The 13,790-nt window shown below is 47.1% G+C and overlaps 1 protein-coding gene across 4 annotated transcripts in view; it reads right to left on the bottom strand.

The window, feature by feature from the left end:
• Positions 1-13,790, bottom strand: part of CPEB2 (cytoplasmic polyadenylation element binding protein 2) — a 148,877-nt gene that overhangs the window by 92,405 nt on the left and 42,682 nt on the right. The gene's annotated exons all lie outside the window — the stretch shown is intronic.

The raw sequence follows: 13,790 nt of genomic DNA, 5'->3' as shown, positions 1-13,790 counted from the left end.
CCTCTTTAGGCACATCATACTATACATTTTTAAAAAAAGTTAGTGACCTGAAGTAGTGGAATGCCATAGCCATTGAATCATTGACCCAAACATACCCAACTGATAAACCTCCAATCAATTTCCAACAGATCAGCGTCCAAAAAGGTGACCTGGAGTAATAGTACATTTTGGATATACAGTAGAGTCCCAGTTATCTGAAACTCTAGTAACCAGCAGTCTCAACAAACCAGCACAAAATCGCTGGCAGTGCTCACAGTGGTGAAGGGAAACTTAAGGTACGTACACATGTCCAACTTTTTCGAAAAACTTGTTTGAACGACAAGTTGGACATGTGTACACTCTGTTGGGTGACCGATAACAGCCGGTTTGCCCGATCCGCTCAGCGGATTCGTTGGACCAACTGTCGTTATGCTGGGTACACACGTCAATATTTTCCGCGCGATCTTCATTCCTTTTTCCATTCACCGCTATAAGAAATTGAGCGCGGAAACCATCGGGAGCAATATCGGACATGACGGATTTAATCAATCAGATCCATCTATCGCATGGAAAATCATACCGTGTGCATAATGCTGGATACACACCATGCGTTTCCGCGTTCGCTGCGTCAGTCGATACGCGTTGATTCGATTATTTCCGACATTCCAGACAGCACACTTATTCTGCATCACCCAATCCCAGTCAGTGCCAAATAATGGAGACTCTACTGTAATTTCTCGCGTTATCAAAAACAAATTAATCCACTCGCTACAATATAACAATGAGCAATATGAAAGATTAGCACTAAGCAGAAATCTTCCCTCATTCAAATGCTTGCTACATCTGTCTGCTCCCTGACAGGCTAGGAACACACATAGCAGAAACGCTAGCGTTGAGGAAAATGCAGCATTTTTACCGCCAATGCAAGTCAATGAGCCATATACATACATACATACTAAAAAAATAAATATATATATATATATATATATATATATATACGCGTTTTGAAACATGCGTTTTTTAAAAACGCTGGTTTTGTTGCATAGTTATCAAAACACACACATAATGAAAGTCAATGGTAATGAGTTTTTCATACTTTATTGTTTTGTGATGTATTTCCGCTTCCTGTAGTCTTCCTAGTGATTTGCAGAAAAAACGCAATCTAAAAACGTATGGAAAATGCATACAAAACGCATATGCGCTTTGTATATGCGACCCGCAAACGCACATGACAGAAAACTCGCTCTTTCACGCACAGCCTGTGTGCACCTAGCCTAACAGACTAAAAATGTGTGCATTTACCACATTGTGTGCAGCTGTGGATCTGCACTGCTTGCAGTTCTCCATTGGATACCATTACACTTGTTCCAAACACCATGTTTGTGTTTTCGCCAAGGATACTTTAAACTACTGTATATACACATTGTATCCTGAAAAATAGGATCAAAACAGTCATGTAATGCCATATCTTAGCCTAGCACTGCGATGCAACCCCTACAGAGCAGCAGATGCTTTAATGCTTGCACCGCCAGGTAGCGCACTGCATGCTGCACATTATTTCTGCATGGCTTAAAAAATATACCGGAGGCGACATGTGACATGAGAAGATAAACGTGTATGTACAGTGCAAAACAACCAGGAAGTTTAGTTTCCTGAAAGAGTTAATTTTTTAGACATGGCACCTTGATGGGAATATAGGAAACTTCACCAATAAGCAAATTGCAGCCATAAAAAAGTTTTCCTGGCAGAATACAACTTCTGAGGGCAGGAAAAGAAAGAGAAAAGGGCAATAGTTTTCTGTTGGGATTTAGTCCTAAAACAGCTTCATTATACAGACCTGCTAGATAACCCAGGTGTGGCCATATACGCAGCTTGCAACCCAATGTGGCAAAAAAGACAGATCCCTCTCTGGTCTGATTATACCACATACAGCTCCTCGATTTTCAATAGATTTCATCATGAAACACTATGGGTTGTCTATCCACTGCTCCTCCCCTTTGTGATCAATATTTTCCCGTCAGGTCCAATCTATAATTTTGCTTGATTTTCAGCAATTATGATCAATGTAGCATGCGCTACTGCCAGTTTCTGACATTCATTTTAACACATGCCCTTGAGAGAGACCATCAAAAAGTCCCCCTAAGTCTTAAGGTACTGTGCAGCTTTAGAATATACACCCAGGCATTGGCAGCAAGCTCAGTTAAACTACTTAATCCGTGCAAATGGAATAGGAAGTTAAAAGGAGGATTCACTCAGTTGCACAGGAACAGAAAGTTCTTTCCAGAGTTCTATCCTGTTTCCTACATCAGTCACCAGTGGTAAAACAGAGGACAGTGAAGCACAAGTACACAGCAGTCCCCACGCACACATCTGTCTGTCGCCAGGAGATTACACCCTTCTGTGCAGACAAACAGTCTGCATAACCTAACCTAAACCCTGAAAATGTATTTGTTTTTCTAACATTGATAGTTTTATAAACAACTAGGCCTAATGCCCCTTTAAAAACAGGCTCTAGTTATCAACCGCCACATGCCAGCGCGCATGCAGTCGCCTTGCGCGCACCCGCCCACCTGGAACGTCCTGCTCCTGTCCCAGGCTGTCCGTGCTGCGCACATGCGCAGTAGAAAAAACACAGACACAACACTAATGACGCAGGGACACCTGCAGTTTTATTATATAGGATTCCAGAACTAATTTTGCGAAAAAGGCCTCGGTTCCATCAATTAGTGCAGATAGCTACGCATACGATTGCACGTCATCTGCGCTGCTGATCCCATTCACTACAGTGAATGGGTCTGCGTTGCGATTCTCGAAAAATGCATGCAGCAGTGCAAAAGCGCATCACACTGCTGCACAGCACATATGATGGGAAAGGTAGAAGTGCTGTCTGTGCACGTCTACAGTTCTTGGGTGTCGCACACTATATGCTCTGCCGAAATGCGCAAGGCAGCGCGTATAGTGGGAATGAGGCCTTCGTGCGAATCACCTAGATCAGGGGTGCCCACACTTTTTCAGCTCGCGAGCTACTTTAAAATTTGCCGAGTCCAGGAGATCTACCAACATTTAAAGTGTTGCAGAGCCCGCAAGGCCCCCCCCCCCCCCAGGTACACGTGCCCCCAGCATAGGTAGCTGGGTACAGGTCCCTTCAGCATAGGTGGGTAGAGATAGGCGTCTTTAGCATAGGTAGGTAGGGATGGGTGCTCAATCACTTACCTCCCTCCAGCGGTGATGTCTGGTCTCCCCTCTCAGCTGCAGGGCATCGTATGTCGGCGGCTGAAGGAGCGCTCCGGCTTGCAGCGTGATTGAATGAGGCATGCGTGCGTGCATGTATGTATGTATGTGTTGTGCCCGGCGTCGCCCCCCAGCCATGACGTCCCATCATGGCAGAACCGCCCCATGCCTCTTCAGCCGCGCCTCCTCTCTCCTCCCCTGCTTCCTATTGGCCAGCAGCAGAATTTGATGGGACAGCTGCCGGCTGTAGAATGTAATGGGACGCGGCCAAGAGGCTGCGATCTACCAAATAGGCGGTCTCGATCTATTGGTAGACCGCAATCGACCTATTGGGCACCCCTGACCTAGATTAATTGATGTGTGTCACCTGGATTAATTCATTGTTGCAGTATACCACACCCGAGTGTGAAACACTGCAGCAGTATTCTCTATAGCACAATCTTTCAACTGCAGAGACAGTTTCTATTGGCCTGTGATGCAAATGTTTCCATAACCATCAAATTTGGAGGGGAGAGAGGTGACCCATCTGCCAGGCCACATACATGTCACATTTCAGCCCCCAGACTGCTGGTTCCAGAGATACAATTATACAAAGCAGCGGGGACCTGGAGGGATGGAGGTCTGCAATTTGACATGGAAGCAGCTCAGGGGTGTCCCCTCCTTACCCTCCAAAATTGGTGGCTGTGCCCTTATGCAATGGTTGCAGAGATCCCAGTGCTCATGGGATCATGGCCACACCTGCTAGTGTGCAGCTTCCAGGACTCCCTAAACTTAGCCAGCCCAAAATGGAGGAATCCTGCAGATGGACCAGGGGAAGAAGGGGGGAAAAAAAACACACACAAGGAAATATTACTGGAATGCAGCATTTATTGATATATAAAATGCACCTGTTCAAAGCAAACCTGTAGAGAGAAAAAAAAATCCTATGGAGAGGGAAGTCTCTGGATCCTATTCCTCATCGGTGATCTCCTTCCCTTGCTGTGTCCTGGTGAAGTAACAGCCTCCGGGAGCCCTCAAAAGGTTTCGGGAGCACTACTGGAGATGGTTGGCTCCGTACTGTGCTCACATGTGCTGTACAAAGCCACCAGTCTTGGGGAGCACTCAGGGGACACGAGTGCTTCCGAGGCCTCATGGAGGTATATTCAACCAGTTGGTCAAATAGCTATAAACAAGGGTAACAGCGCTGGAACAGAAGACTAAGAAGGGACAGGGAAGGCTTAATAGGATCTAAAGCATACGGTACATGTTGAACTCTGGCCAAATCTGGTCCTCAGAGCCATTAAATTTGGCCCTCAAGTGGTTTCCCCACATTGCATTGTTTGCCCACTCTAGAACACCAGGGAAGCTATATTGGAGGGGAAGCCCTAGAACACCTGGGAAGCCATATGGGGAGGAGAGGGGGGGGGGGGAGGTGACAGTCGGGTTCACCAGCAGAACCACACAATCGGACAAAATTGTGCACAAAATCAGTTCTGGGGTACCCCTTTAAATTCATTAGCCTGTTTTTAGAAAATGAGTGTTTTTCCATCTCACAACCCTTGCACTGGGGGGATGTGAATGTTTGTGTTGTACTTACTGAGAGAAGCCATTCACCCTAAAACCAGACCATCCACACAGGAAAAAGGTTATCTATAAGGGGGGCAACAAAGATTCTCCCGGAAGTTTCTCCCATCCTAGTTTTAAAGATAAGGAGAGGAACAGATCCCCTCAAACTCATTCACATTCCTGCCTGTTCTGAGAATACCCAGAGACATGTCCCTGCCTTAATGAGCTTTTTATACCTCATTTCACAGTAGTCCATAATTCGATGGATATTGCGGAACCGTTTGGGCCCAGCGGTCCACAACTCACAGTGCACCATGCGACCAGCGCAGCACACCTGAGACGTTAATCGATCACCTAGTCATCTCCCAGCCTGAGATATCGATTACATAGGCAGGGAAGGTGGAACTCCAAGCGAGTTTGATATCGATTGGTTCAGCGCATGATGACGGAATGACAAATGTTGGGTTTTATATGATATGTCAGATATCCGCTGAGTTATGGCATACTTGGAGAAACTGCCAATTCTGTTCCTCAGACAATAGGGGCGGACTTCAGCAGCCTGAGGTCAGATTGTTAAGGGGTAACCTCTCGTTACCATCCACACACTCTGGCAGAGAAAGGGTTAAAAGCAACTGACACTCAGCCTGGAGAGAGAGACCCCAGCCATCCTGTACCATCACGGATTTGGGCTGGATGATAAAAGGATTAAGGTGGCCATACACTGGTCGATTTGCCATCAGATTCGACCAACAGATAGATCCCTCTCTGATCGAATCTGATCAGAGAGGGATCGTATGGCTACCTTTACAGCAAACAGATTGTGAACCGATTTCAGCCTGAAACCGTTCACAATCTGTTGTGGTGGTGCTGCTGCTGCTGCCCCCGCCCGCCCACATACATTACCTGCTCCGCCGGCGCGACTCCAGTCCCCCGGTCACCGCTGCTCTGTCTGCGCTCTGGTCTCCAGGTCCGGCATGCCTCACTTCTTCTAGCCCGGCAGGAAGTTAAAACAGTAGAGGGCGCTCTACTGTTTAAACTTCCTGCCGGCCTAGAAGAAGTGAGGCATGCCGGACCTGGAGACCAGAGCGCAGACAGAGCAGCGGTGACCGGGAGATTGGAGTCGCGCCGGCGGAGCAGGTAATGTATGCGGACTCTATTGCGTCGGTCGTCGGGCACTCGAACGCCGCTAGCGATGCGCTCTTTAACCACGGGCGATCGACTGTTATTTTCCGCACGGCGCGATCGGACGAAATGGATCGAAATTCGGCGTGTAGCGTGAACGATTGGCAGCAGATTCGATCCCAATGATCGAATCTGCTGTCGAAACAGGCGCAAATCGGGCCAGTGTATGGCCAGTTTTAATACCCATTCCACAGAACTTTTCAGAATTGGACTATAAATCTTCTGTGGGACTTATCGCAAAGGACACGGTCATTTGACAAACTGCTTAGACTGTAATCAGCTATTATTTTCATATTGAACCCTTATTATTTCTGTATCAATTTGTTTCTATTGCTATACTTTGTTCTGCATTATTTCTTTAAATAAACGATTAAAAAAAATCATTCGTCTAAGTGCTGTTCTGAAACAAATCTCCGCCAAAAGAATTCACATCTTCAGAGAGACATGTTACCATAACTGTTTTGATATTAAATATTGTTAGTTTTGCTATCTCTAGAAAGGTTGTCAAATTAACCCTTTTTTCTACAGGATTTAGCTAGAGTTAGAATTAGCGCATTCACACGCTTTTATTGCGGATTGGTGGCAGCGACCTGGCCTCTATATGAGAGCACAGATTGTATTGATTGTATATACAATCAAAATTGGACTGTGTGTGGACTCACCAACCAATCCAAAAGGTTACTTTGCCTGCAGTTCTGACTGTCTTCAGGATTCCCTCAGGGTCTGAGGCTTTATGGTAGACTGCAGCAAAGGGAACAGGAATTGGTGGGTGATTGCACATACGTCACAGGGAGGGGGGGGGGGGGGGGGGGCGCGACTAGGTCCTAGTGTACAATTTCAGCCCACTTTGTATTTGAGGTTGAAACCCCTGATCTAAAGCCTTTTCTATAGGCAAGTATCTGACTTTCTCACTTCAGCTTTACTTTAATCCACTTTTTCAGTTTAGATCGCTTTAATGCCCCTCCCCCCCCCCCCCCAAAAAAAAAATTGGCCTCAAGCTAGCCATACACTGGTCAATGTGCAAGTTTCACTTACACTTCTACCAGCCCACTGCAGCCGCCCTGTGCCCCTCGCCATCACGGAACAATCCTCCGGTCCCTCACAGCAGCAGAGTTTCGTTTTCATCGACTAAGCCAAGTGGATGGCCACTGCACCTGCACGGTCTTAGCCGCACATGTTCAATCATGCTCCTGCCGCCGGAGGCGTCCGGTGTATGCGCAGTACAAGAAATCTCATACTGTGCATGAGCATGACACTCCCAGTGGCGGGATCTATGACGCAAAGGCGCAGTGGCCATCGACTGGCCCACACACCAAAAAAAAAAAAAAAAAAAAAACCACAGCCACTGCAAGGGACCGGAGGGTTGTTCCGTGATGGAGTGGACACCGGGCGGTTACAGGGGGCTGGTAAAAGCCCCAGGTAAGAAACTTATTTTGCTTTCAGTTTAGGTTCCCTTTAAGAGCAGCGTGACATTGTTTAGCAAGTCATCTTAAGGGGGCCATACACTAGTCGACCGACCAATCGACCATCCAATTCGATTAATCAAATTGGATGAAAATTGGTGCTGCCAAGTGCATGGCCGACCGACAAAGCGACCAATTTCGGGACAGAAATTGGCCGCACGGTCGATCCCGCACACTTTGAAAATTTCGAGCCGAAGTTAGTTGGTCGGGTGCGCAGCAGTACGCCGGCTGATTTGCGAACATGCAACGAGACGACGAAACCCCCGCCGCAATGTATAAATGTATGTACTGTAGTGCATTTATACATTACCTGTCCGGTGTCAGCCTCCACGTGGTTTCCATCCATCTGGCCGAGTTCCGCATACACGCCGGCTGCGCATAGCGCCTGACGTCAGATGCTATGCGCCACTAGAGTGTATGCGGCTTACCCGGCGAGATGGACTGACACCGGGCGGAAGCAGCTACAGGACAGGTAATGTATAAATGAACTACACTACATACATTTATACATTTTGGGGGGCAGCGGCGGGGCGGCTCAGCCGATACCCTGATGATTTCATGCTGAAATCGTACGGGAATCGGCCTGTAGTGTATGGGTAGATTCGACTAGAGACAAATTTATCTCTAATCAGATTAGATTAGAGATAAATGTGTCTCTTGGTCGAATCTGCCCATAATCGTTCTAGTGTCTGGCAACCTTTAGTAACGAGGCTTTTTGGTCTCTTTCAGCCCCTTACACTCAACTAAGAGTACTGGTTCACCATGAGCTTGCTGGAAAATCTGTAACATTGCTTAGTCAAAGTGAGACTCTGGGAACAGATTGGGAAAAATCAATTTGTAATGACCTAACCTAAATCTATCACGTCTCCAGCTCATGCCTCTCCTTCCCAATATGACAGTCAGAGCCTGAGAGACCTATTGTGAGCACAGTCACAGGGGGAGGGGTGCCCATGCCTGTACAAATGCTGACTTTGATGTGCCAACACCTTTAGGCTCTACCTTATATGTGCAAACATTCTTTTAAGACTTCTTGTTTTAGCAAAGATTCACATCAAAAGGAATGGTAGCAAGTGGATGTTTAGGATAAAACCCATATTTGGTAAAATGGCCGTCGCACCTACACAGAGAGAGACATGCCGGATGTACTCAGAAAACAAGCCCAACACTGTAACATGCAAACCCCAGAGAGAAGAGAGCAGCAGCTGTAGGTGCTGATGAGAGAGGAGAATGTGTGCGTGTCTCAAGGAGAGCGTCTCCTGAATACCCGGCCTTGTAAGGGAAAAGGAACAAAGACTCCGTACAACGCATCATCCCCCATCTCTGTCCCCAGCCACACCTCACCAGCAAGCCCTTCTGTGTCCTGAAAACCCGCACACACTACATGAGCTTATGTAATTGGCTGAACGCTGCTGGGTCACTCCACAGCCACAATGTATTATACCTCATTTAGATTCAGCTTCATTTGTAGTCAGTCTGAAACCTTTCACTGGAGATGCCAGTCTCCACAAACTGCGTTCTGCTAATGTGAGGTCACCAACCTGGCCAGGAAGCCTCACACAAAGAACTGAGCAGCGCATATATACCTATATGTATCAAATTATTATAACCGATGACTACCTCTGACTTCAAGAAACAGAACATTTATATAGCGCTTTTCTACAGGTGGACTAGAAGCGCCAGAGCTGCAGCCACTAGGGCGTGCTCTATAGGCAGTAGCAGCATTCTTGCCCAAGTTCTCCTCACAGAATAGGTGCTGGCTTAACAGAAGAGCTGAGATTTAAACCCTGGTCACCTGTGCAGAGCAGAGCCATTAGCCAGTACACCATCGAGCCACTGACTTCAGGGATACTCGTGCAGCATGCTGACTTCATGGATGTATATAGAGTGGGGTGTCAGCAAGATGCCAGTATAGCAGCCATGGCCGTTATGGGAAAGCAGTGTGATCAGATTGAAACAGAAATCAACTACCAGGTAGTACCAACTTTATGTACCAGGTAGTTTATGTGCCCATAGGTGGAAGAGCAGAGCCTTTTTGGCAACATGACAAGGTAACTGAAGCAGCACAATCCATCGAGGCGAGAGGTTAGGCTGCGCAGGTTGGTGCGCTTGGCATGCTACTATGATGCAATTCAGCAGGGATGTCATCTTTCAACCTGCCTCGTTTGCTTTGACTGTTGAACCCTCAGATATGTCAATATTTAAGAATAGAGACACAAGGGGTGGAAAATGGGTTTTGAGGGATGATATTTTCCTTGATAAACACCCATGATACATTACTATATTAGCTGATGGGAAGGAGTCGTGGGACAAGGCTTTGACTGTAAATACGCTAGATGAAACTGCCCAGGCGGTCAAATAACCTTCACCTGTGCCAAGAACCCTGCAGTCCCCGAAACCACTCTGCCAGAAATCAGCCTGGTGGCTCGCTTCAGCTGAGTTTGGCCATTATTTAACCCCCTCCCTGGCTACCACGTGACCTCACACCCACATCTCTCTGTTTACTTGTACTGCCTCTGCACGGTCACAAACCTTAAAGCGGTATCGTCACCATAAAAATCAAACGTCAACAGCAACTGGTCTGAGTGTATTAAGTGATAAAGATGCTATTCCTGCATTCAAAACTTTCAAAACGTTTTCTGCTGTTATGATTTGGAGTTATCATATACCTTAGGAGCACTGGCTCTTTAGTAGTCGGTGCCAAAGAATTGCATGCTGGGGGTTCTTTTTATCTATAGTATATTCCTCCTCTTCCATTTGCCTGCCAGCTCCTTATCTGAAACCTAATCCCCTACTCACTTGTGTTTACAAGCAAGGCTGAGGTAACTCAGTGATTGGAGGAGGCAAGAAAAAAAGTAAAGGGCAGAAATGACATCACGAGTTAGCCTTTACTGTGGGCAAAAGACATGGCCCCCACCAGGAACAGAATTCTCGTCATTTACTATATAACATTCACTAAAATCAGTACAATACATGTGTTATGTAAGTAGATCAAGTATTTATCTACTTATATATGTTTTTTCCCCCCTGGAATAGAATGGCTGATCCTACTGCTTTAACTGCACAGAGCACTCCCGGCCACACAACCATAAAGGAGGAGGCGGGAGTCTGGCAACTGGCGGGGCTGACGGTGGGAGAACAGAGACTTACGGGGCTGGATGAAGCCCAGGTAAGTAGAAGTCCTCTTGCTCCTCCACGAAAGGTTTACTTTTTAAGAACCCTACAATTTCCAGTAGGTGATGGGCGTTTAGTTATCCCCAGCTAGTCAATTACACTATTGGACACCGGTTTTAGTGACAGTGCGCTGTGACTGGATCCTGTAATGCAGGTTACAAATTACGTGAAATCCCTTATGCTTGGAAAATAGATCTGACAAGTAGCGCAGTAGTTGCACACTGGCGGCGACAGCCTAGCTTTGCGGGGGACGCCGCTGCTGCCTGGAGGGGATCAGGAGGACGTCGTGGGCACAGTAGGAGTCTCCAGGGGGCTGGAAGAAGCCCCAGGTAAGGTAAAATGTATTTATTTTTTAAAAGATTACCTTTAGGAGTATTAGAGGCAAAGGTTTAGCAGGACAGCCAGGCAACTGGTATTAATTAAAGGAAATAAACATGGCAATCTCTATAGCTCTTCCGCTACCGTTCGTTAACCTCCTGCAAGCTCTTTGGAAAAGTGTGAAAAGATCAGCATTACAGCCATTAGGCTAACGCTATGGGAACTTTCAACATCTGCTAGACTATCACTGACAGCCCATGAGTGCGGTCCTCTCGCCCACCTTGTAGCCCGCACATTTCTTACAAAAAGCCAAAATATACACGGGATGGACAGCAGAATGCATCTCTGCAGAGTTTAGGCCTGTGAAAGCTGCCGATGGATGAGGGATAATCTGTATTCCAGTCACTGACCTGGGCTGGTCTCATCCAATCTGAAGGCCATCTCTATAACCCATATGAAAACACAGGCTGACAAACATGCTTGTCCTTCACAGCAGAACAGCCTTGTAAGGCACTGCAGTGTACCGGCTCCTGTGGCCTTCTGCCAGGGAACAGAGACAGACCACACTCCCTGCGCTCTCACACATACTACAGAGATACAGCACAGCGACCCTCAGCTAGAGGCATCCACAATGACCATCACTAGGAGTTACTTCCTACCAATCAAGACGTTTCCAAGATCTGCAGGACTTTCCTTGTGAGCAGGCTTATGGCCCATACTCACGGGCTACATTTGTGGCCTGTCGCCAGCACACGTGAGCATGTGCGCGACAGCTCGTCGCCAGGTCCCTCCGCGTACACACGCGGAAGAGGGATCAGCTGTGCGACGGAAGCTGTCGCCGACGTTCCTCCCCCCAGCCGGAAATTCAGTTCTCTGGCTATCAGGTTGCTGTTGCTAGTCCGCATACACACGCGGACTAGCGACAGTTGCGGCAAAGTTGCTGCGGCAACTGTCGCTAGGCGATTGACCGCGCCAATCGCCTGGCAACAGCAGCGACGGTTCAGGGCGGGCGCGCCATACTCACGGGCGACCTGTCGCCGCAAGACACGCGCGCGCCACGTGGTTGCGGTAACAACTGTAGCCCATGAGTATGGGCCATTACTCTTCTGCAATTCCCATCACATGGTCTGATCCAAGGATTCCCATTTGTAAAGACACGGATCAGGCACCAATCATGGAGCAGGCACCAGTCACAGAGCAGACATGCAAAAAATGGCAACACGAAATTAGGGCACTGGGAAGAGCCAAAAAACAGCTCACCCTGTTCCTGCAAGAGTCCCGGCGGTGTTAATTTCTATTCCCCCTCCAGGCCGCCATGGCAATGGACTCAGAGAGAAATACGTAATTTGGCTTCCAGCTATTGCTGGCGGATGTATTATGTTTTTATATTTATTTGGGCACAGTCTTTTGACGGTGCCCAAATTACTGTCTGAGCGCTGCTAAAGCTGCAATTCCCATCACAGCCTATGGTAGCGCATGGTGCACCCAAATTTCCCTGCATCATGGTTTGCGCCGTCTCATCCCGTGGCAGCTAGGCCTCATGAAAGGTAATGCAAGGTTCACACTTCTTGCAAAAATGTTTTTTGCCTGTTAACATATGCAAGTTTTTGGCCGCAGGTGATTTGCATGCAACGTGCAAATTTGTGCTGCAAGAAGCACGTGACTTATGTGCGAAAGACATTTTTTTTGTACATCTGAAAAACATGCAAATTTGAATGGGTGACCCTGCCTGGCTGTATGTGCCAGCCAACCAATATATGCGAGTAATTGTTAAATAACAGAAAAGTACAGCCACCAAGTAAACCTGTCACAGGGCAAAAGAAGGCTTGCAAGGTTTAATCCTGGCTGTCCTACTGAGTCTTAGCCAGTAACCGTTTCCAGATCTGTCTCATGGAACAAGTATGCAGATCAGAAATAACCGTGCATGCATATCTAGTTCAGATGCCTTCAAAGCTACAGTTATCGATTTATAAAAGCGCCAACATATTCCGTGGCACTGTACAAATAGCCAGAGGATCAGAGTTGCAAACAGAAAACTATCTTTTTTGAAGGCAGTCAGCTATCTATAAACCTATTCCTCATGACAGATCTAGTACAGGTAATGATTGGTGCTGATCTACAAACACAAGTCCAGTGACAGACACTGACAAAATCCCAGTCATATCACTCGGCTATATCAACCAGCCCAGTGTATAAATGTAGGCCAGCCAGGTGAGGATACATCAGATGAAAACAAGAGCTTGAAGAGGACACTGCTGCCAGCATCTCTACAAGCAACACAGAAGACTGCAGCAGGTGTTGGCTGCAAGGAAGCTGACAAGATTACTCAAGCAACAGAGAGGATTTTTAGTAACCAGAACAATCAAATCCAGAGATTAACACAAAATACTTCTATTAAGATAAAGAAGAAATAAATTATTACTACAACGGTTTTGTTTATCCAGTCCGATTTAACATTTTATCACATTGGGGATGAAGGGAGGAGGTACTACACTGTATTTTAAAAACGTGCAAAGTCCACAATTCTGTACTTCATGGCTGTATCAGCCCCCAGTGCGATCCTGCGTGGAGACTACAGCCATAGTATAGGACCAAGCAACTGGCCCTATTGAGTCCGCAATGGGAATGAGAACCTCTTCCAGTCCCTGTCAGGCAATAAGCTTAGCGGGTGCTAATAGGGCCCGGTCCTGTATCAAGGTGCACAGCGGAGTGATTCTTTAACCTTCTGCCAGTCAGAGGAGAGACAAGTCCTAACTCCTCTTCACCGTAGCCCCCCACACAGCCCATTTCCTTGCACCTCCAGTCTCTGCATGTCACATGATCAGCAGAGATGAGAGCCACATGAAGATTGGCTCTGCAGCAGCTAAAGTGAAGAGATGAGTGAGGACCTGTCACTCCACT

The sequence above is a fragment of the Hyperolius riggenbachi genome, chromosome 1, assembly GCF_040937935.1.
Source record: "Hyperolius riggenbachi isolate aHypRig1 chromosome 1, aHypRig1.pri, whole genome shotgun sequence".
In the NCBI taxonomy this organism is placed as follows: Eukaryota; Metazoa; Chordata; class Amphibia; order Anura; family Hyperoliidae; genus Hyperolius; species Hyperolius riggenbachi.
The sequence above is the reverse complement of the archived record's forward strand: the minus strand, read 5'-3'. Positions and strand labels throughout refer to the sequence as shown.